Source organism: Pogoniulus pusillus, chromosome 3 (assembly GCF_015220805.1).
Source record: "Pogoniulus pusillus isolate bPogPus1 chromosome 3, bPogPus1.pri, whole genome shotgun sequence".
Lineage (NCBI taxonomy): Eukaryota > Metazoa > Chordata > Aves > Piciformes > Lybiidae > Pogoniulus > Pogoniulus pusillus.
This window is the reverse complement of record NC_087266.1, coordinates 13,417,462-13,442,349: the sequence shown is the minus strand read 5'-3', so window position 1 is coordinate 13,442,349 and position 24,888 is coordinate 13,417,462. Positions and strand designations below refer to the sequence as shown.

The 24,888-nt window shown below is 38.8% G+C and overlaps 1 protein-coding gene across 8 annotated transcripts in view; it reads right to left on the bottom strand.

Annotated features, from left to right (window-relative positions):
* CNTN5 (contactin 5) overlaps window positions 1–24,888 on the bottom strand; it is a 736,829-nt gene that overhangs the window by 549,844 nt on the left and 162,097 nt on the right. The gene's annotated exons all lie outside the window — the stretch shown is intronic.

The window sequence follows — 24,888 nt, the reverse complement described above, 5'->3', positions numbered from 1 at the left end:
ATAGTATGATCTTACACAAAAATGCTTATGAGTAGTGAACAATTACTTGCAGATATCTGACCAGTTAATTACCCATAATCATTTGGCTCATTTACTTACATAGCAATACTTTTATTTTAAGCAGTAATATAAAAAGACAAAAGATTAAATCTGCTTCTTATAACTATTATATTCTATGACTATATTCAAATATCCACCTTCACCTGTGTGGGAGATTTTGGAATTAAATACTATGAACATAAAATCAGAATCCAGAATTGAGTTTAAAACTACCATAAAATTTGGATTCATAAGGTCTCAATGAAATTAAATCAGAGTACTGAATACGCAGCAACATAAAAGCATCTTTGATATTCATCATTTTTGCTGTCATCAGAAGACAAGTTATAGGACTGTATCTATGCTTTAAAATTTATTAGATGAATAGCTGAAACAATCTGAGATGAGTAGCTGAAACAATCTGATTTCAAATGACATAGAGAATACTCTGATTTTTATTTTCAATACTCCAATTCACACAGAAGGAAAGAACTAATGCAGAGATTTTCATCTGACCACTATTTTTCTGATGCATTATAGCAAGTCCTAAACTAGTTTTGACTGTGAGCATCACACACACATCCTGGGATGAGTTAGCATGATTTTCTTACTAAAAGATGCAGATTTATGAGCACAGTGTGCAAGTCATCCCATGGTTAACATTCACCTCAAAACACAGGTACGTACAAATTCAAGGGTTAATAAGAACTCATAAATTTTATCAAAATTGTAATTCCTTTGATGAAAAGAGGAGAGGAGGAAATGTGTAGTGGAGTTTTTTCTTGGCTGGACTTCAAATGATCCAATGGTTGCAATCATTAAACTCCTTTATGCTTCACCACCATGTTCCACAGAGAGAGTAGCTTTCTCAGCATTTCTTTTTGTTTTTTTCAAGGCAGAAAAAACTAAGATAGCAAACTTGTAGGTTCATAGGATCATAGGATCACAGAATCAACCAGATTGGAAGAGACCTCCAAGATCACCCAGTCCAACCTATCACCCATCCCTCTCCAGTCAGCTAGACCATGGCACCAAGTGCCTCATCCAGTCTTTTTTTGAACACCTCCAGGGATGGTGACTCCACCACCTTGTCCTCCTGCCTTATTTTTTCAGCTGACAAAAGCACAGGCTGCTGCTTTTTGGACAAGTCTAGATCAGGAAAAAAAGTCCAGCCTATGGGGAGAGTCATGGAAGGTGACTGCCTTATGGCCTGAGGGAGTGAAGTTTTCTGTGCTGTTCTTGCAGGAACAGGAGTATAAAGATATGAGTAAAAAAAAATGCATGAGGTTCAAGCCAACGTGCTTGAGGTTGGTTCTGTAGTTGCAGGTGGTTCTCACAACAGACAAGGAGTTATGAATAGCACTCAAGTGAAAAAGAAAACAGCATCATCACTGGTGTCTGCAGTCTGATCTTAAAGCCCAGTTTTCCACATGTGCCTTGCAGATTCTATCTCCCCCTAGTTTTCATTCCATTCATGATTTTCCCACATTTTTGGCACTTTTCAACACATTCAAACAAATTGCACAGACTTAATGGCATGAATGACATCATCTGTTGTGCAGGGATGATTAGCCCTGCTCTCAGAGGCAGCTTGTTAGCTATTCCATAGGAGCAGCAAGGGGAGTTCTGTAAACAGGAGGGAGTTTGAAGGATGGAAAATTAAAACAGTTGAAACAAACTTGAAAATTCAATCAAAAATGCTATCTCCAAGATTACAATTGTTATCTGTAGGCCATTTTCTAGAAAATAGAATAAAGCAAGCAAAAGTCGCCAAAAAAGTTTTATGCTAACTGATGGCCATGCCAGGATTGTTTAGGCATTTTGAATCCTCTCTAGGTTCAGTGTTTGCAGACTACAGCTGTTGAGGTAGGAAACTCCTTTTGGTTCTATTGTTCCTAGTGCTCATAGAAGCAGTTACAGCATGGACCACAGTATGTCAGTCCAGACTTGTGTTGCAAAGATGTGGTTTATGGTTCATGATTCGTTCTGACAGACATATGTGGCATAAGGACTATATCTGATACCTGCTGTTCTTACAAGAGGTTGAATTAAGTTCTCATACTCACCTTAGAAGAAAAAAATGATAAAGTATTGTACAACAAAGAAGTATTGATTACAGAATTTAGATTATAAGAATGCTTTCATTACAAAGTGCTTAAATTCTCATTGTTGTTCTTGCTGGCTTTTAAGCTGAATCTGTGTGTATTGAAATTGACTATCTTATCTAAATGGCTTGAGAACTTGAGTCCAGATTAGGTTCCCCCCCCCAAAAAAAACCCAAAAAACTAATAAATAAAAGCTGCTCATCTCTACAAATGACTACTGACTATTAGAAGTCATAAAATTCTCCTGTCCAAAGAACGTTCAGGCTAAACCTTGGCATACTGAATTATTTATAACCAAATGGCACTCTCTGGAATGATTTTGAATTTACAAACAAGACATTTTAGAACTTGCAACCACATTTTCACATGCTACACATAGTGAAGAAAAATTTACTATAAACTTTGATCAATAAACCCCAATTTGACTATGAATATCAGAAGCAATTTTTTTCAGTTGATTGGACTTTGTACACTTTCATTCAGCTAGTCAGAAAATTACTATCAAGCTCATGGGAAAACCAACTGTTGAATTCATTCACTGGGCCAGGAAATGATGTTTGTCCAAAAAATGCCTTAAGTACTGGTGCTCAGTAGAGTTTTGGTTTTTTAGACTTTTGTTTTTCTGCTCTGTAATCTTTGGCAGGAATGGATTTTTTTTACAATTTGTTTCACTGTAAGGCTCTCTGTTGAGACTTCAGACTGATCAATATTTGTGTTTCACAAGCAGTCCAAGAGCCACATTCCAAAATCAACTGACTTTTACTTATTTTTAATAATAATTTTTTAAAATGGAAACATTGTGTTTCCTGAAGACGACACTGGAGTGCAATTTCCCATCCAGAAGACAGCATAAAAGTGGAATATAAAGACTGCCTGCTGTGATGAGCTATATTCTGGCATTATTGCTTTGTATATCCATTCTTGTTTGTCCATCTCTTGCCTTTCATTTCTACATTTTTAAGTTATATCTAGGCTATTATTATATATGTTACACATAAAAAGCTGTATCATTTCAATGTTCTGAATGGTTATATTAATACTTTATAACCATATGTGTGGATATATGTTGGATCTAGTAATGTTGGATATAGTGATTCCATAGAAATGTTTGAATATGGTACGCTGAAGCATAAGGCATGGGCTTGAAAGCAGGACACTGAGCTGGGTGAAAGTGCCTCTGAAAGGAACGTGGTCTGTGCAAAACAAGAGGCCTCAAGTATTTTCTAATTGCTTTATGGTTTTACAGCTTGATACAGCTTGGTGCCTGTCTTCTTACCTACACACCATAACTGTCTTCTTAGGATTAAGTTGATATACTCTCTGAAGGACTAGATAGAATCATAGAATCATAGAATCAATCAGGTTGGAAGAGACCTCCAAGATCATCCAGCTCAACATATCATCCAGCCCTATCCAGTCAACTAGACCATGGCACTAAGTGCCTCATCCATGCTGTAGTTTGCAACAGAAACATGCAAATTTGGTGTTGTGGTTTTTTTTGTTTAATCAAATCTGATCCTGTTCAATACTAAAAATCAAAAGACATGCATTAAAACTTGGTATATTGCAAGTACATTTCAATATTTTAAATATTTTTTTTAATTTCCATACGTGTTTAGAGTCACTGTCAATGAGAAAGGTCAAATCTAAATCCAGACACATTTTTTGTTTGGATGAAAAAGGTATTCAGAGCTATCCATGATTTCTGTTTTTGAACTCAGATTTCATAAATATTTTTTTAATTTAAAAAAATCATTTTTCTAGTCAAGCAATGAAATAGCTTACAGTAAGAACTACAGTATTAAATAAGCTTATTGAGTAAATTCCAACAGGGTAAGCTTGGGTTTAAGGTGCTATTCCATCTGTCCTGAAATCTTCCATGGACTTTACCATGTGGGCATCATGTCTCAGAACCAGGCTCTGTCGAGATGCTTTGAAACTTCCCAATGGATCTGCTCTAAGCTGTATTTCTCATCAGGAATCAGAACTTCCTCCATAATAGAAAGCTGAGAGAGATGACCACCACACATCTTCACAAACTCAACAAAGGCACTGCAAGAGACTTCACATTCTCCTAGGCCAATGGCTGAGGCTGACAGATACTTGCAACGTTCCGCAATATGCATCAGCTCCTCATCCAGTGGCTTTGTTAAGAAAAGTTACTGTGTGTCTTGTTAGAAGATAAGAAATACATAATTAATGTATCCTAGCAATTAGTGTGTAATCCTAGTGTAATCCTAACACAAATATATGTAACCAACTAAGAGTTGAACATGATTTATAACCTTCTTATGTAGCCTTTTGATGGAAAGTATATAAACTCATGCTTGCAGTACAATAAAGTGGAACTTGCTTAATTAAGCATTGCCCCATCCCTTATTCTTCTGATACCCATGGTTTCCAGCCCATGGCAGATATAGATTGCTTTTGAAATTAATAGATCAAAACATGGGAAGGCTAGTATACAAATTAATGATATTTATGAAGTGACACAAATTTCAATTAAAGCTCAAAGATGAGGAGTAATATTTTCATTAGTAAAATACAATTAACTACAGCCCTTCCCCACCTCCACCTACCCACCCTCCATCAGAAAAGCCCTGCAGTAATGGAAACCTATTTCCCAAACGCGAGCAAAGGAGCTCTTCTCTGTGTCAATCCTTTGTATTTTCTTTTGGGTTACCTTTTCTATGATGGTTTACACATTTATGGATGAAGAATTCATATTCTGCTCATTTCGGGTTTTTTTGCCTTCTCAATTCACAGACTCTGTACTATGTTACATAATTTTTCACCATTATTTTGCCTGTTTCTGCATCTATTAAAGTGTATATTTGCACTCCATTAAAAATGTTATTTTAAAACATGTATATCACTGAAAAAGAAACCAGTCCACAGATTTTCTTTTTCTGGACTTAATTTCTGCTAAGGCTTTTACTTATGTTTCTTTCAAGTCCTTTCATCTAGCTCATGTCTGTCCTGAGCTTCCAGAGAAGTTTTTTTTCCATTATTCATTAAGTCATCCTTCTTATGCATAAAGTGTTTTTATTCAGTTAGCTCACATCTTCATGACATCATGACATGACTCTCTAAATGAGAGTAATACTCTAAGCATACTATCAGGCTTGGGGAAGAGCAGCTGGAAAGCTGCCTGGCAGAAAAGGACCTGGGGGTGCTGCTTGACAACTGGCAGAACATGAGCCAACAGTGTGCTCAGGAATAGTGTGACAAGCAGGATCAGGGAAGTGATCATGCCTTTCTTCTCAGCACTCATGAGGCCTCACCTCAAATACTATGTTTAGTTTTGGGCCCCTTACTAAAAGAAAGACACTGAGATGCTGGAAAGTGTCTACAGAAGGGCAACAAAGCTATTGAAGGGTCTGGAGAAGAAGACTTGTGAGGAGCAGCTGAGGGAACTGGGATTGTTTGGAGAACAGAAGGCTGGAAGGAGATCTTATCGCTCTTTACAACTGCTTAAAAGAAGGCTGTGGTGAGGTGAGTGTTGGTCTCTTCTCCTTAGTATCAAGCGGTAGAAGAAGAAAAAATGGCCTCTAAGTGTGCCAGGGGAGGTTTAGATTGCACATTAGGAAAAATTTCTTCACTGAAAGAGTAGTTAGGCAATGGAATAGGCTGCCCAGGGAGATGGTGGAGTCACAGTCTCTGAAGGTGTAAAAAACCATACACACATGGCACTTCAGGACATAGTTTAATGACCATGGTGGTGTTAAGTCAACTGATGGACTTGATGACCCTTGAGGTCTTTTCCAAACAGAACAATTCTACAATTCTAAAGCTCTATTAGTTCAAAGTGTGTAGAGACGTCTTATTGCTTTCTACAACTATTTGAAAGGAGGTTGTAGCCAGATGGGGGTTGGTGTCTTCTGCCAGGCAACCAGTGACAGAACAAGAGGACACAGATGTGCCAGGGGAGGTTTAGGCTGGATGTTAGGAAAAAATTCTTCACAGAAAGAGCAATTTTCCATTGGAATGGGCTGCCCAGGGGGGTAATGGAGTCATTGTCCCTGGAAGTGTTTTAAAAAACACTGGATGTGAATTAGGGTCATGGTTTAGTCAATTAGATGGTGCTGGATAATAGGTGGGACTTGATGGTTTTGAAGGTCTTTTACAATCTGGTTAATTCTGTGATTCTGTGAATTTAGGGAGCCTCCCTGGAAGAATATTAATGTATAAGAAGAACTTTAAAGAATAAAACTTTTCAAATTTCAGTTTCAATCTCTTAGTAAAATATTAGCAGCAATTAACTGCTAAACTCTGCTTCAGGAATATCTCCAAAAAGGCTTTTCATTAGTGTGCTTCAATTGTTCTTAAAAGGGAACAGACATTTTTACATTGCAGAAGAGAATCTTCAGAAGTAACAAAATTTTGGCTTCTCGTGACTTTGAAATTGAATTGAAATAGAGCAGCACAGCATTATGAAACGTCCTCGATGTATGTCCTTTCCTCTGCTTTTTTATTCAGTTATTTGCATGTTTAGGTCTTTAAAGCTCATAGGCAGCCATAAACAAAAAGCCCATTTTCCATTATAAAAAATGAATAAAGCATAGAAGCAGATATCTCTATGTGTGTGATGGTTTGGGTATTCCCTCCCCCCCCACACACACTTTAGAAATTATCCAGACTAGTCTCAGCTGGCTCTGGGAATATAAATGAAGCCATTTATTTACAGCTGGCACAATATACAAGCAGATATTTACAGTATATACAGTTAAAGACAGAAATATACAAGGTAAAAGGTAATACAGAAACACAACTCCCCTCCCAGAAACCTGAGTCCCCAGGAGGGGCTCTCAACCACCCCTGCACCTTCCCCCTGCCCCTCTCAACCTTATCCCAGTCCCAAGGAAGAATGGAGGTTCAGTCAAGAGGTTAAGAAGCAAAGGTGAGCTGAAGGTGAGGTTAGGGAGATGCAGCTCAGTCAGAAGCCCAAAGCAGAGTGACAAAATGGCCAGAGTGTTATCTAATGTTTTCCTTTCTTCTTCAGCAAGACTCTGAGGGGAGTAGACATCACCTTTGTTTTCCTTTCACAGCCTATGATCTAGTTCTTCTCACCAAAACATTGTAGCTAGCTTCAAACTAGCACTACGTGATATCTTTAAAATGCATATTCCTGTTAAGTTTCCTGCATATATAAAAATGTTTCATTTAAGATTTTAACTTCTTTTTTTTGTGTATGCTTTATAGGTTCATGTCACTCTGTGTCATGGAAGACCAGTGTAGGCCTAATATATGTCCTGGCTTGCCCAGGCATGATCCAATGGTCTCCTTCCCTCTGCTGAGGAGAGGAGCAGCCAGCAGGAGAGAAGATGAAAGGCCTGGATACACCCAGTCTGAGGGTCTAAGACTTGTCCAGGCTTGTTCTGCTTTGCAGTGGTAAACAAGGTGCATACATTTGTTTATGCATGGCCTATGTTTTCCCAAAGAAGGGAAAGCAAGCTCCTGACTTCACCTAATTTGGTCAGTTTGGGCAAATTGCCATTCTGATTGATGAATCTCTGTGGTCAAAGAAGCCATTACACTTGGGCAAATAATAAATAGAGCTAAGTTGTAAACAAGATGCTCTCTGTGCTCTGCCTCATGGCTCTCTGCTTGGCCTTATCCTCTCTACCTCAACGTACTTTTCCTTCGATGTGCTCTGTTCTGCCTCACACTCCAAGCCAGCTTTGCTGTGTTGCAAGCTTTGATGTACAAGCTTTGTTCACCCAGAAACTTCTCTGTCCTTCAAGTTTACCAGGAGAAGGCACTGAGTGCCTCTACACTGTATACAAGAATTAGCCACCAGCAAGACACAGTGTCACAGTATCACAGTATCATCAGGGTTGGAAGAGACCTCACAGATCATCAAGTCCAACCCTTTACCACAGGGCTCAAGGCTAGACCATGTCACCAAGTGCCACGTCCAACCTTGCCTTGAACTGCCCCAGGGACGGCGACTCCACCACCTCCCCGGGCAGCCCATTCCAGTGTCCAATGACTCTCTCAGTGAAGAACTTTCTCCTCACCTCAAGCCTAAATCTCCCCTGGCGCAGTCTGAGGCTGTGTCCTCTTGTTCTGGTGCTGGCCACCTGAGAGAAGAGAGCAACCTCCTCCTGGCCACAACCACCCCTCAGGTAGTTGTAGACAGCAATAAGGTCACCCCTGAGCCTCCTCTTCTCCAGGCTAAACAATCCCAGCTCCCTCAGCCTCTCCTCATAGGGCTGTGCTCAAGGCCTCTCACCAGCCTCGTCGCCCTTCTCTGGACACGCTCAAGCATCTCAACGTCCCTTGCGTCTGCCTGCACACTGTCCATTCTAGAAGGAGTTAGGACCAGGTTAGAGATTGTGCTAAACCCCCAGCATCCTGAGAACCCTGAGGAACACTCCAAAAGCCTCTAACAGTTTTCAAAGCACTGACAGCAACCCCTCCATGTGTTTGGGTACTGTCTGATACTATAATGCAGCCCCAGAAATCCAGAGATAGTAATTTGTGAGTAAATATTCTAAAAAGCCTTTTTGTAATTAAAGTTCTGATTCTGTAACTGTAAATTCTGTATTGTTCCTTCTGCCTTAGCAGAAAGAATCCTCTTGCGTCCCCCTAAAGGGCAAGCAGTATATTGACCACAAGATTATCTTCCATACAATCATAGACTTGTTTCAGTTGGAAGAGACCTCCAAGATCATGAAGTCCAACTTTCAACCTAAGACAACCATGGCTGTTAAACCACATCTCCAAGTACCATGTCCACATGTTTATTGATCACACCTGCAGCACAAGACACCAGATTTCCTACTGTTTAAATTGTTTGCAATCCTGGTTTTCCTTAATTGTTCTAAACTGTCTGTTTTCCCTGTGTGCAAATTCTCAACCACGCTTCAAACCTTGTAAATAAGTTTTCTGGTGAGATTTAATGTTAATAAATAGTTTTCATAGTTATTCATAATTTTCACCTGGATATAAATATTAATATCAATATTGATTTTGCATACATCATAACACTGTGTTTCCATGAAAGAAAGCGATTTTCGGGAGTCAATATATTTGAGATTAAGATACTGACACTAACAGGGTCAACATGGATTACTATCAATTATGTTGTTGGCTGTAAGCCCAGGTAGCAATATCTAATATTTTTATTCACCTTGATAACAAAAAGTGCAAACCCCAGTGTCCTGGCTTAACACAATCCATTCTAAAAAGCCCTCCTCCCCCCACATACACAAAAGCCTCTAGGTTGAGATAAGGAATTTAGATATGATTTAATACACAGTTACCTTAGCATACTTGCAGAAAAATGCAGGAAAAGCAGCAAGAGGAACCAGAGATACAATGGTTCCCAAACACACCCAGGCCCACAGCCAGCCCAGCGGAAAGCCCAATACCCCGAAAATAGAAACCAAAAGAAACAACTGAAACAGAAAGCCTCTCTTTTTACAATCCAAACTTCAAGCACCTTAACTTTGAACCTGGCATGATGGCAGTATGGTATTGAATACACATCAGCAAAATTAACTTAACCCATGACACCCAGCAAGGTTTGTTTTCATGCAGAAGAAAAATGAATGACCAAAGATCATCATTTATCATGAAACTGAACTTTTGAGTTCTAACGAGGAATAGAATGATTACTTTGATTGATAATGGCTGAGAGACTGAGACAAGGTTCAAAATTAGACTAGAGGCCAAATATCATGAATATGTAATTTCTGAGCATTTTTGGCAAACTCATGTAAATGAATAAACATAAAAGTTCTTTCCATAAGAGCCTGCATCTATTAGGAGAGCAACAATGAGTTTAACAATGTTTATCGAATTTAACCCATTGGAAAACCTGGCCAAAGGTTTTGTGCATATTAAAATGACATTGATTGTGCTTTGTTCAATTTGTTAATTTCAGCACATTTCTTTAAGACTGCAATCACCCCAAAGAACTGGCAATTTATTTAACTTCCTCCTGAATTGCAATTAGGATTTATTATTACATGCTAATATTTCACAAAATCATATCATCAAAGGTATAATTTAACATAAAAATATAAATATTAAATGCAGAATTCTGTTACCACAGCACTTTGTGGGACTGACATACACTTCACTGAGTCCAGAATTAAAAGTTCACAAATGTGCTCCATTTATAAATTAGTAAGTAGATATTTTAAACATAGATATTGTGTAATTATTACATATTCTATCTTTCACATACTACCTAACTCTCTTACTATATATTATATGGAGAGTTACTCTATTATATTGAGGCAAATTTTTTATTTGCTAAATAGAAAGTAGATATTAGACAGAGCTAATGTTTCAGTTACCCAATGGACACTGATTTTTTTTTTATTAGCTTGCTAGGTGTATGGGGAAGGCATATAGAAGATAAGATCCTCATAAGGAGAGTTTTTGGGAAGGGAAGTATCTCCTCTCAGCATGCCCCCAGTCAATTCAGTTGAACATTGTGAAATCTAAACTTCCAAAATTTCTTCTAGAACCTTTTCTCCTTTCAGGTACCATTGTCCTCTTTGCCATTTAGACACAGATACTGCAAGAACACAAAGCTAGGGGAAACCTTTATCTTATGCATTCTGTCCATAATTTCCATTTCATTTACTTTCATCTTACTTTAAATATCAAGTATTTACCTAATGCAGATTTCTAAATCTGCTCTAGTCTGTTGTCAGCTGAAAGCAAGGCATCCTTCTTGTCCCAAATCTCTACTTACTTTGACATGTCTGTCTCTAGAAAAGATACATCAATTTTCCAACCTCCCTTCATTTTATATTAGCACATATAACACCAGCATTTTCTTATATTTGCATACAACATCAATGGACAGTAACACCACAGATATTAATACAAACAAAACAAAAGCAAGAAGTTAAGTAAAATAATATTATCAATAATAGAAGGAAAGATAAAAGCAATCAGTCATGGATTTCTGCATCACTGCAAGACATAAGATACTGCAGGTGCAAAGACAGCATAAGAATGTGGAAGAATGGTCTACCATATCATTAAGTACGTTTTTGAGGACCAATTTTTCTAAACTCTGTTTAAAACACTTCCATGCTGATACCATTAAAATGAACATTTCCTTTGAATTGATCTACACTGTTGCAGTCTCCTTTTATATCCTTTTTCATCCCTTGTCATAGAAAATTGATAGTTGCCATGACTTTAACAATATGCAGCCTAATCCACTCAAGACCAAAGTCTGTTAAAAACTAAATGAATTGGATTACTGCAGTATCAGTTTTCAAATGAAAATATCTGTGAAGAATTTGGAAGTGTCAGACTGAACACTGGCTGAAACTAATATAGTTTCTCTTCTGTTTTCAGTCATTCACCAGCTTTTGAAATACTGAGATTAAGAAAGGAAGTCATAATTTCACTGGAATCCATTTCATGTCTTCAAGTTGTCTTCTCAAAACAAGACTTTTGAGCCCTGCAGAGCTCAGAAGTCTGCATCACTTTGTATTGAACTTTTAAATCAAAAGTCATGTTCCATCTAATAATGCAATCAGAAAAGTACAATTTCCAACAATCACACTTTTATTAAGTAATTATAAATTACACTTGTGTGGTTGTGGTTTTGGTTTGACTTTGTTTGTGGGTTGTTTTGTTTTGCTTTTGTTTTTCTTTGTTTTGGGGTTTTTTGGGGTTTGCTTTTTTGTGTCTTAATGGAATATGCATGGGAGAAGATTGGTATATGCACAGTATAGCTTAGAAAGTCACCTCCAGAAAGTGTACATAGAATCATAGAATCAACCAGGTTGGAAGAGACCTCCAAGATCATCCAGTCCAACCTAGCACCCAGCCCTAGCCAATCAACTAGACCATGGCACTAAGTGCCTCATCCAGGCTTTTCTTGAAGACCCCCAGGGACGGTGCCTCCACCACCTCCCTGGGCAGCCCATTCCAATGGAAAGTCACTCTCTCTGTGAAGAAGTCTGAACTTTCTCTGACTTGTTCTGTGGAAATTCTTATTTTTGTCTTCTGACTCTAGAAGACATCTGGCTAGTTTATATTCCTCAAATAGAGGCTTAATATTGAATGTTAACATACAAACTTACAGAAGAGTAACAAAAATACTACTACTACTACTACAGGAAAAGAACCTGTGCTTCATTATATAGAACCCCCAATGAACTTCACCAAAAAAAGGCACTTGAAATATCCATACAGGAAAGAAAGAAAGGTGTAAAAAATACAACAAATATATCAGGATATTATAATTTTCAGTTGAATAATTCAAGAAAAAAAAATCTGCAGGATAATGCCTAGAAAATTACTGCAAAATAGAAACTAATTCTTAAAGTATATTTAAAATCAAGCAGAAAGGGCTTGTGGAGGTGATTCTGTGACTCATATACTTGTATCAAGAAAAGAAATAGAAGCTGGTTAAGTACCGTGAACCATGAAGAATAGTGAATAATACAGATATGAAAAGAAGAAAAGGACACAAAAGTAACTATGAGCGAATACTCTTGCAGAAGTTCAAGGGACTCTCTTTGGTCTCTTTCTTCTGAACACACAACCACAGAAACAATACATACAGTGATTCTTTGAATGAAAGAAAAAAGATCTCTTTAAGAGATGCTACAGATCATTGCTTGCTGTTTCAGAGTCCCTAGTTCATTAAAAAGAAATTGAAAAATTATATTAAGTAGTAATTCAGGCATGCTGGCTGCTATCAGACCTCCCTGGTATGGTAATGAATGTTTTTCTCAATGTCTAGTCAACTTCTTCTTGACCTGCTCTTAGATCCAGCTCTTAAGGAGAGCATGTGGACCATCATCATTTATGGTTTATCAAAAAAACCACTTCAACCCCTTGGGTTGAAGGATTCTCCTTATTAATTCTTTGACAAGGAAAATCTCTGGATAATTTTGCCCAGCTGAAACAGAATAATATACACTGACAGCTTGTACTGGGCTATGCCTTCTATTGAGATTGACACCTTGCTGCATGCAAAAACTGAATAATCCAGATATTCCTATGCTTACAGAAGCTTCCTAGAACCCTTTTCTTCTCTGGAGTAGAGAGAGTAAAGATGTAGGGGAAAGAATAAGGGAAACAAAACAATTCAGACTGGATGTGAGCAGGAAGTTCTTCACCATGAGAGTGGTGAGAGCCTGGAATGGGTTGCCCAGGCAGGTGATTGAGGCCCCATCCCTGAAGGGGTTTACCACCAGGCTGGATGAGGCTCTGGGCAGCCTAGTCTAGGTAGGGTGTCCCTGCCCATGGCAGGGGGGTTGGAACTCGATGATCCTTGTGGTCCCTTCCAACCCTGACTGATTCTATGACTCTTATGTTTTTAGAGTACTTTTTTTGCCAGTAATTTAGCAGTAGAGGACAATGACCTGTCATCACAATGTCCATTTTTTATGGGCTATGTATTTCAGACACCAATGTGGATGCTCATATCTATGATGGAGATGATTATGTTTCTTTTTTTCCTCTGGGAAGGAAATTATTACTATCTTAAGTATCTGCAACATAGACATAAGAAAAAATAATGCATAAACCTCTTCCAAGTATTATTTTATCGTTTTTTGCAGATTTTTACACACTCTCATTTCTAAATAGCAACTTGTTCCTAAATTTCAGCTGAAAATAGAATGAAATTAGATGTTATCTTGAGTATCTCTAAAAGTGCCTTACTTTTTATTTTCTTCCCAATTAATTAAAAGCTCTGTGTATGATTTAAAAGGCTTTCTAACTGGTCTACACAACAGACTGTAAAACAAAATTCAAACTGCTGGATCTATCCAGGGACATTTGGTAATGTTTTACTAACCTCATACTGTAGCAAATACAGAGAGAAATTTCAATTCTTTTTAAGAAAACAAAAATGTTATCCAGCCTGAGATACACTTATCTTTATCTAGTTACCTATCTGCATGACCTATATGTATTTAGTTATTCTATTGTAGAGATCAGGTATTCTAAACACGTACCTTGTGATTTAATTAACAAATTAGTGAGCACTATAAAGCTGACCTTCACCACTTTGCATGCAAAAAAATTCTCTTGATATAATTGCCCTTTTTAAACACAGAACATTGAGTCTGTTATTAATCTGCAGCAGATATAAAGAACCTAGCAACTTGTGAAGGCCTGGGGAAAACAGAAGAACACAAGGTGCCTGACTACATATCCTTTCGAAACTCTCAGGGCTTGTTCTCCAGACAGACCACACTGTGAACACCATTCAGTTATCAGTGCTGATGCACTGAACAGTATGAACGTGTGTGTAAGATAGAACTCTTTGGCACTGATCATAGAAATTGATTTGCTGTAAATACACTACTTTGTTTTGGTTTTTTTTTTTTCAATTTTGAATTCAGATTATTTAGGTCTGAGTCTTAAGGATCCTCCCATGTCCTTTTAGTCCCCACTGGGTATCTTATGAATACATGAAAATTAGAGAGAAATAAATCAGATTGTGGGTGAGATACCAGCCACCTACCAAAAAGTTCAGAGACCTCCAGGGATGGTGACTCCACCACCTCCCTGGGCAGCCCATTACAATGCCAATCACTCTCTCTGCCAACAACTTCCTCCTAACATCCAGCCTAGACCTACCCTGGCACAACTTGAGACTGTGTCCCCTTGTTCTGTTGCTGATTGCCTGGCAGAAGAGACCAACACCCACCTGACTACAACCTCCCTTCAGGTAGTTGTAGACAGCAATGAGGTCACCCCTGAGCCTCCTCTTCTCCAGGCTAAACAACCCCAGCTCCCTCAGCCTCTCCTCATAGGGTTTGTGTTCCAGGCCTTTCACCAGCTTTGTCACCCTTCTCTGGACTTGTTCCAGCACCTCAACATCTCTCTTGAATTGAGGGGCCCAGAACTGGGTACAGTACTCAAAGTGTGGCCTGACCAGTGCTGAGTACAGGGGAAGAATAACTTTGCATAGTGACCCATGCAAAAGTCCAGTGCTTTTAAGTACAGTGACAGCTTTGTAAGTATCTTCATTTGTGAGTAGCCATGTTTAGAAAAAGATTAAAAGTAAGCCCAAATATTTTATTTCTATTTTTTTGGTCTCCTTGGTTAATATTTTAGCAATTCATTGCTGTTGCTACAGTGATAGCTATGACCAATAGGATGATGATTTTTTAATAGGATATACCATATATTTTGCCACAATAGAGAAATGCAAAACAGACTAAAACCTCATTAAAACCTCATAAATAGAGATGGAGTGATGAATAAAAAGAAAGGTAAGTTGAATAAAATGAAAGGTAAGTTTCATGTACTTTTTGATACTAGACAATGCTACATCATGTTTCAGATGAAAAGGGAATGGTGGCTTCTACATTAACAGTATCTCACATAACTGCTTCAATTTGTCATATTCTTAGCTTGCCACACCACATGGTTGCTAGTGAACCTGGCAGCATCCTTGGAAAATAAGTGAATTAGGTCAGAGACATGTGAGGATATGATACTGTTATATTTCTGTCACTCAGTTCTACAACCAGCCTCATGAGACAGTACTTCTGACAGCAATCTTGTCAAAATAAGACTCCTGAGTAAGTAACATTGTCTGTTCTGTGACATATTGGCCAGGAAGAAATAAAATTCCCTATACATTTAATACAACATTTTATTGTCTTATACGGTGATGATGTCCAGATCATAGAATCATAGAATCAACCAGGTTGGAAGAGACCTCCAAGATCATCCAGTCCAACCCATCCCCCAGCCCTATCCAGTCATCTAGACCATGGCACTAAGTGCCTCAGCCAGGCTTTTTATGAACACCTCCAGGGACGGTGCCTCCACCATCTCCCTGGGCAGCCCATTGCAATGGGAAATCACTGTCTCCGTGAAGAACTTCCTCCTAACATCCAGCCATGTAAATGGCCACAGAACTGGCAAAAGTTAAAAAGAATATTTGTAAAACTTCATCTCACAACTCTTTCATAAAGAAAATTACAGACAATAGGACAAGATCATCCACCTCTTAAGAAATCAGAAAAAAAAGTCCTTCTTAAGGTCCATCAGTCAACAATTGTGGTGATAAATGTACTGTTTCAAAGTTACTTTCCTTCTTGGTTTTTGTTGTTTTGTTTTGTATTTTCACCAAGTCTGGCCTATCTTTCCCATGATGGCAATGACAAAAGATTTCCCCGACTTTATCTTAACCCACAATTTTTCCCATGTTATTTTCTCTCCCCTGTCCCATTGAGGAGGGGGAACGAGAAAGTGGCTGGGTGGGGGTCTGGCAGTTTGCTTAGGGCCACTGTCCATTTATACTGTGTATAAATGATCAGAAAACCAGAGGAGAAAAAAGGAAACTCTTAATCTCATAAGAAAAACAATCTCGCTTGATGCTCATGCCTTCATAATACATAATTTGGTAATTATGCACATTTCAGAGATAGATTTTTGGGGAAAAAAATGTGGTTTGCATCTCTGCCTCACTAGCCAGGTGGGGGTTGGTCTCTTCTCCCAGGCAACCAGCAACAGAACAAGGGGACACAGTCTCAAGTTGTGCTGCGGAAAGCATAGGCTGGATGTTAGGAGGAAGTTCTTCACAGAGAGAGTGATTTGCCATTGGAATGGGCTGCCCAGGGAGGTGGTGGAGTCACCATCCCTGGAGTTGTTCAAGAAAAGCCTGGATGAGGCATTTAGTGCCATGGTCTAGTTGAGTGGATAGGGCTGGGTACTAGGTTTGACTGGATGATCTTGGAGGTCTCTTCCAACCTCATTTATTCTATGATAATGTCTGTTTCTAAAGGCAGAATACTATTTTTCCCACATCTCCACCATTCCCTACTCATAGAATCAAGCAGGTTGGAAGAAACCTCCAAGATCATCCAGTCCAAATTCCTGATATTATGCTACTTTTGCAACTCCATTAGTGTTAAAAGGACCAGCATATATAATCTGGCCTTTATCTGCGAGGAAATACTTTCCAAGCATGTCACTTGGTTGTACAAATCTATGCTGTTCTGCAGCTGCTAATTTTTTGAAGGAAGGTGAGCAAATTTTATATGGAAATCAAGGATCTCAATTACTTCAGAACTGTCCAGTACCTTCCTTACACAAAATCAACTACGACAATAGAAATGGACTTTGAAAGGCCAAATACCCCATCCAGTTTAAATGTGGATAATTAGACTCTGAAAGGAAAAGTATAGACTAAGATTTCTTCTGTTTTGTTCCAAAATACAATTGTAGACTTGAGAATTTTTCGTTTTATAGATGTATTCACCTTTTTAAATAAAAAACCTCACCCAGGAATCAAGTCTTTATTCCCAAGACATCATAGCCAAGTTTCATGAGAGAATGCATTTGCACAATTTCAAGCAGAATGTTGTCAGAAATTAAAGTCTATTTAAGAATAAAACAAATTTGCCTTGTAAGAAATTCTATTCTAGAAGCACAGGTCAATTTTGACCTATGATTTTCATTTGTGCCAGCATAGACTGTATTGGTCTTGATGTTTTCTATAGGAAATATCTTTAGATTACAAAATCTGGAGTTCAGATTTTCTTTGTTTATGGTTTTTTGTTTGTGTTTTTTTTTGTTGGTTTGTTTTTTTTTTTTTTTTGATCAGTGTTTTATTCCAATCTGTTTAGGATTTCAAACTGTGCACATCACTGTAATCATCTAAATGTGGTCCCCACAGTCAAAAGTACTTGCAGTCTTCTCAGTCATTATCATCAAGGTGTAGCTGTGAAACTACCAGAGTTTTGTTTTAATGAGCTACATTTCTTGTTCTAGCAAAGCTCAATGACAATTCTCATCTCAGTTTTGTGAAAGAAACACAGTGCTGCCAAAGGTTATTTGTTTTCTCTTTCACTGTGTACTGTATTTCTTATTACAAGTTTTAAGGGGGAAAGCAATTTTCAGTAAAAATTTGAATGATGTAACTCTCACCAGTTCACTGGATTGGCATATTTTCACATCAGATAAGAAACAGTGCTAGCTACTAAATTAGAACACAGAGTAGAGGCCAGCCAAAGCATTAATGACCTATTTCTCTCTAAAAATTGCAGATAGCAAGTATTTTTACTTTAAAAAGGATCATTTTCATATAGCAATTTCCCTGAATGCAACTCATTAGATACACACAATTTATAATGACATTATCAAACTGTCTTTGATGCAGAAATAATATAGACCACCACAGTGAATTAACACACTTGAATAAGAAATGCACTGCTACTTGCTATACAGAACAACAGTTGGGTTTGACAGTATGTGTCAGATCAAATCATAGTTACTTAAAGGATTCACTTTTGTGATAAGAACAGAACAGACAAAGAAATCTTCTTGCAGGATATGTTTACCCCAGGGATAAAGGGAGCCAGAGATTGAGACACTGAGATTCAGGATACCATTGAGCAGATGCTCAATGATGGAAGGAATTAGTGATGCTCATGGCAGAAATGCCTAGTGCCAGCTGCAACCACCCTAATCACTATGAGACAGAGTGCCAGAAACCTGGGAAAATGTAAAACGGGCAATTGGGAGTGAGAGGGAGAAATAGTGGCTGTGGTTGGCTTTATGGAAATGGGTGTCTAAGAGTGGCTATTATATGAAAATGTTCAAAATTACTCAATTTCATAAACAAAAGTCTGGATATATGTCTAGATTCTTGGGACCACTAGGATTTACAAAATGACTGTTCATTGAACTATGAAGGTCTGTAGCAGGACATACCAACAATGATTGTATCATTTCTCAGGCCATGTCTTCCAATTCTGTCCTCTACTTCAAAGACTCGTTTGCTCATACTGTAATTTGTTTTGAAATTTCAACTCTATTGCTTTGATTTACATTTCAATGTAAGGTCAAAGTCCTGTTTGATTTATCTGTTATGAATAGCCACACACAAATCACTCAGTAAAACACTGAGTTTGCATTACTGAATGTTGCCGAGGAACTTGAGACCAGAATTTGCCCTGGTTGTTCTATGGACCTTGGTCATTTGCAGTAGCAGAGATTGCCACTAGACAATTCCTTGAAGATGCATTTTTTTTCCATTCATCTGCAGAGTAGCATTGAGTTTATTTGTGTGTCTGCAGAAAAAGCACTGTACTGTCACTAGTCAGGTATATACACATCTGTGAAACAGCACCTACATGCAGTGTTCCTGCCCTAGATCCTTTCAACTTCAATGCAGTAATCAGAAGAATCTAGAGATATTTGAGATTTCCTACAATGTCTGAAACGTCTCTACTGTGCTGACACATGTTCCTTTCTGGGTCTCTGATAACAGAATTGCATGTTAGGTGTCTGGATTCCCTAATACCAGCCAGCATAGGTTTGCAAGTGATTTAGTTGAAAAATGTGTAAGCACTGGTCAGCATAAGATAAACGTGTTTCTGTTGCTCACCCTTGGGCACCTAGTTTCACTGGAGACTCTCTAGAGACACACTTCCAGCAGACATTTGAGTGCAGTTACCTGCATTAGATCTGCCAGACGCATAAAAGTCTTTAGTGGATTGTCATGGAAAATACATGTCCTGGCTTGCTCAGGCATGATCCCATGCTCCCCTCCCCTCTGCTGGCGGGGGAAGCAGAGAGCAGGGAGAAGACAGAAGACTTGGAGACACCCACTTTGAGGGTCCAAGACTTGCCCAGACTTGTTCTTCCCAAATAAGGGAAAACAAGCCCCTGACTTCACCTAATACAGTCAGGTTTGGCAAAGTGCCATTCCGACTGGTGAATCTCTGTGGGCAAAGGGGCCATTGCATTCAGACAATTGATAAAGAGGCTTTTGCCACATGCCTGCACTGCTTTTGCCTGCAATGACTTTCAAGACACCATCAGAACTCTCTTCAAGTGTTTGGGTACTATCTGATACTATTTTGTGAGGTGTTGATCTGTTGGAAGATAGGAGAGTCCTGCAGAGGGACTATACAGGCTGGATAGGTTGGCAGAGGCCAATGGGATAAGATTTAACAAGGCCAAGTGCAGGGTTCTGCACTTTGGTCACAACAACCCCAAGTGGCGCTATAGGCTGGGGACTGAGTGGCTGGAGAGCAGCCAGGAAGAAAGGGATCTGGGAGTACTGATAGATAGTAGGCTGAAGATGAGGCAGCAGTGTGCCCAGGTGGCCAAGAGAGCCAATGGCATCCTGGCCTGCATCAGGAACAGTGTGGCCAGTAGGACGAGGGAGGTTATTCTTCCCCTGTACTCAGCACTGGTCAGGCCACACCTTGAGTACTGTGTCCAGTTCTGGGCCCCTCAATTCAAGAGAGATGTTGAGGTGCTGGAACAAGTCCAGAGAAGGGCGACAAAGCTGGTGAAATGCCTGGAACACAAACCCTATGAGGAGAGGTTGAGGGAGCCTGGAGAAGAGGAGGCTCAGGGGTGACCTCATTGCTGTCTACAACTACCTGAAGGGAGGTTGTAGCCAGGTGGGGGTTGGTCTTTTCTCCCAGGCAACCAGCAATAGAACAAGGGGATATAATCTCAAGTTGTGCCGGGGGAAGTCTAGGCTAGATGTTAGGAGGAAGTTGTTGGCAGAGAGAGTGATTGGCATTGGAATGGGCTGCCCAGGGAGGTGGTGGAGGCACCGTCCCTGGAAGTCTTCAAGAAATGACTGGATGAGGCACTTAGTGCCATGGTCCAGTTGACTGGACAGGGCTGGGTACTAGGCTGGACTGTATGATCTTCGAGGTATCTTCCAACCTGTTTGATTTTATGATTCTATGATTCTAAATATTCAAAGGCTCTTTATAAGAAATCCTGGAACTACATTCTACTGTGCCTTCTGCCTCAGCAGCAGAAAGGAGACTCCTGAGTGCCCTGGTCAGCAAGCAGTATAATTGAAACTAAGAACCTCTTACCAGTTCTAAGTTTAATGCTTGCATTTGCTAGTTATTTCTTAAGTGTTCTAGGCTGCTTGTTCCCTGTGTGTATAAATATCCAAACTGTGTGTTTCAAACATTGTAAATAAGTTTTCTGGTGAGATTTAATGTTAATAATCAATTTTCATAGTTATTAATAATCTTTGCCTGAACATAAAAAAATAATATAGATTGTTAATTTTGCATAATACATAACATGGATCTCTGGGTAGCCTGACTGTGTTAAATGACAGCAGACACATCTATATCGACAGTTATACCTTATATATTCACTACCTGTAACATAGGGTAAACATGTAATGCATGTAACAGTTTAGGTATCTCCATCATTAACCAAGTCCTAGGTTTGAATCTAGGCACATCTGAAGTCTAATTAATATCAACAGCAAAAGGAAATACAGAAAAAAAAGGAGGGGGAAAGTAAGGAATAAAGAACAGGGATAAATTACATGTTCAACTAGTCCTTCCTTTGAGGAAGGTGTCTATAACCAAACACATGCTGCATCACCTAAACAGAGTAGCCAGAGCACTTCTAGATATTTTTCAGGATCTGCCAGCAGGTCTAATTTTAAAAGGGTAGGTCATACTGTAATGGTACAGTTAAGCTTTTATTTCCTCCATAAGAAGGTTAATACAGTTTTAAAAGGTAAGAAAAGAAAGAACATGCTGTAACCTTTTATCCTTGTCTTTAATTTGACACTAACAAAAAATGAGGAAATGCAGCCTGACACCTCCTCTCACATCATGACATGCTGCTGTGTGCCTGCAGTTTCCAGAAAGTGTTATCAGTTGCAGACACATGCAGATGGGTGGACAGATGCTCCCCAGAGACAGACATACACACTAGTGCACTCACACTGAAAGGATATAGGAAATTAACTCAAGAGAGCACTGATATGGAAAGGAAAAGGAAAAAAAAATAGAAAGTTGCTCTCCCATTTTTTACATATCATAGATGTATAGAATGGCTTGGTTTTGAAGGGAACTTAAAGATCACCTAGTTCCAATGATCCTGCATTGTCAGGGACACCTTTCACTGGACCAGGTTGCTCAAGGCCTCAACCAACCTGTCCTTGAACACTTGCAGGGAGAGGGCATCCACTATCTCCATGGGCAACCTGTTCCAGTGTCTCACCACCCTTACTGTAAAAAAAGTCTTTCTAATATATAGTTTAAATCTGCTATACAGTGATAGTGTGCTATTAATTGTCCAGCTATTTGGACCAGTCTTCATTGTACCCAAAAAATCCTACTCATGACAACTGCAGTATTCTGGTGCTCTACTGATAACATTGTCATCATGATCCTTCCTGTGTTTCCTCATGAAAATTATCCAGTCTGCATGGTGACATAGGAGATAAGCAAGCTTCTTTTGTGGAGACATCACTGCTGGGCCAAGGGTGGGGAGAGGAGAAAGAAGCTACTTTTCAGTGGCACAAGGATTGTTTTAGTAGGTCATTTGGTGTATATTTGGCCTAGAAGTTCAGGTAAGACTAAGCTAACAGATGCTAAAGAGATAGAGGGTAAAAAAAAAAAACATTAAAAAATGAAAAGGCCCTTCAGATGGTCAAAGGCTGAGAAAGGCTGGCTACATTTGAAGGAGCTCTCCTGAAGTAAAGCCATACTGCTAATTACAGCAAGAGTTCTGGGATAGAGTAGGATGGTTTTACAGGTTTCAAACCCAGGCATGATTTGCAGACAAAGCAACAAGGTGAGACCTAACTCACAGATAATCACTGCTTTTTATTGTGGATTTTTTTCCCTGTTGAGTGCTTTGGGAAAAAAAAAATTCAATGAGCATTTTAGACAAATTCTTTCTTCATTGAACTCTTTGTTAAATGCAGATTTTAAGGCAATATGTGTGGTAATGCAACCTCTTGACTGGACCATCCAATATTGATTGGATAAGAGCAAATCCATCCCAACCCACACCTGGGAGAGGAAAAAAAAAACCAGAGAGATACTGCTAGGCACACGAGAAAGTACTAACAGATACATCTGTAGTGAAAATTCATGAAGCTATCTTCCATCATGCTTATTATCACATTCTCTACTTCTTACATATCAGAAAACAGTGGTCTTTTATAGCTTTCTACTGGACCTATGCATATCTGCATTAAAAAACCCACAACTACAGGCTGATAATACAGAGAAAAATAAAAGAAATCAAAGATTCAATTTAGTGACTCCAGAAATATTTAAGCAATGTTACTATCTGGTATTTTTTCTGGCCTGTTGAACTTCCATTCATTTACAGAAATGCAAGCTAAAATATAGAAAACTCATTAGTACATAGGAGAGATTCATAAAATTATCCTAAGAAAAAATAGTTTCACCAAAAACCTTCCTGTGCCTTGTCTCTCCTTCCTCAATAGGACAATGAAAAACAGAAGTCCACCCTACAGAAGCTTTTGGCAATCTCATCTCTTCTGCTGAGAAAGATCCCAAATGTCTTCCTGCAGTGCAGGAGTTTGTGGAATATTTGAAATGTTGTAGCTCTTTCCAATACAGGGACTAAAAAGGGATTTTACAGCATGAACAAAAGCAGAGATAAGAAATGTTATATTTAGTTTCTATAACCTTAAAATGTTAATTCTTAAAACATAAGCCCATGGTTTCTCCCATAGCTTGTAGCATTATTTGACATAAACCCTGTGATTATGTTATCCATCAGATAGATGACTGAAAATAAGATCAGCTACTTTAGTTGTTTCTCATCATCCTAAAATAACATGACATGAAAAAGAAAACAGAATAATAAAATAGACTAAATAAATGGTAGAATGGGTTTCTACAGGATTGCCAAAGTAATCCTCGTGTCTAGAAATTCCAATACACACAGCTATGGTGTGCCATAGAAGGAAATGAAAGGATATGTAGCTGATTGCAGAAAGAGAACTATAGTCTGGCAGAACTTCCAGTCTCAGGTTTGATGCTACTGCCAACAAGACTCAAACTTCACAGATCTCCTTGTACTCTTTCTCTCAGAGCTGTTCTTTTTAAGTCCTTATATGCCAGCACCAGAACTACATGTACTTCAGTACTATCCCACTCCCCATGCCACCATCTTGAACGTGTTTTTGCCAACACATGTTGACTTTAGAGAATTGCAGATGTTATTTGTCTGTATTTAGTTTGCACGGCAATGTTTTGGTAGGGGGATGGCCTCTGAGACAAGACACCAGGAAATGCCCCCGAATCGGACACAAATGCCTCCAGACAGCTCCAATGACTCATCACTACCTAAGCTGAGCCATCAAAAACGCTGGTAGTGACTCTGTGATTATATTTCTAAAAGTGTAGGGAACTGCACAGCAGCTGTGAGAGAGATGACTGAGAAAATGGGAAAGAAACAGCCTGAAGACACCAAGGTTATTGAAGAAGGAGTGGGAGGAGGTGCTCCAGGCACTGGAGCACAGATTCACTTGTAGCCAGTGAAGATGATTGTAGAGAGGTAGCTTGTACTCTGCAGCTCATGGAGGACTGCATCAGAGGGCACTGAGAAAAAAGTTGTGGTGGAAAGTATCACTCTACACATGCAGTTTCTTACATTGCACTCACAAACATTTTTTGGCTGCTGTTGGAGACAGCATACGCACTTACATGGACCATAGATGTAACAATGTCTTTTCACTTTATTCTGCTAGGGAAAGTGAATTCTCAGAGCATTAGAAGTCTAAATATTTTTAGAACTCTGAGAAAGACATGCAAGAGCTTAAGCAGAAGAGAAGCTAAAGGCATTGTATGGAAGGCTTTGGAAAAAGACTTCCGGCCTTAATAACCGATAAAACAGTTATCCCCAAGTAAATTGGATATGATTTATGAAAAATTATATTTAAATAATTGATAAAGTATTTATGTAAGCAGTAGTTCTGAAGGATTCAGTGCCTTTAACAGATGCTGATATCCACTATGAG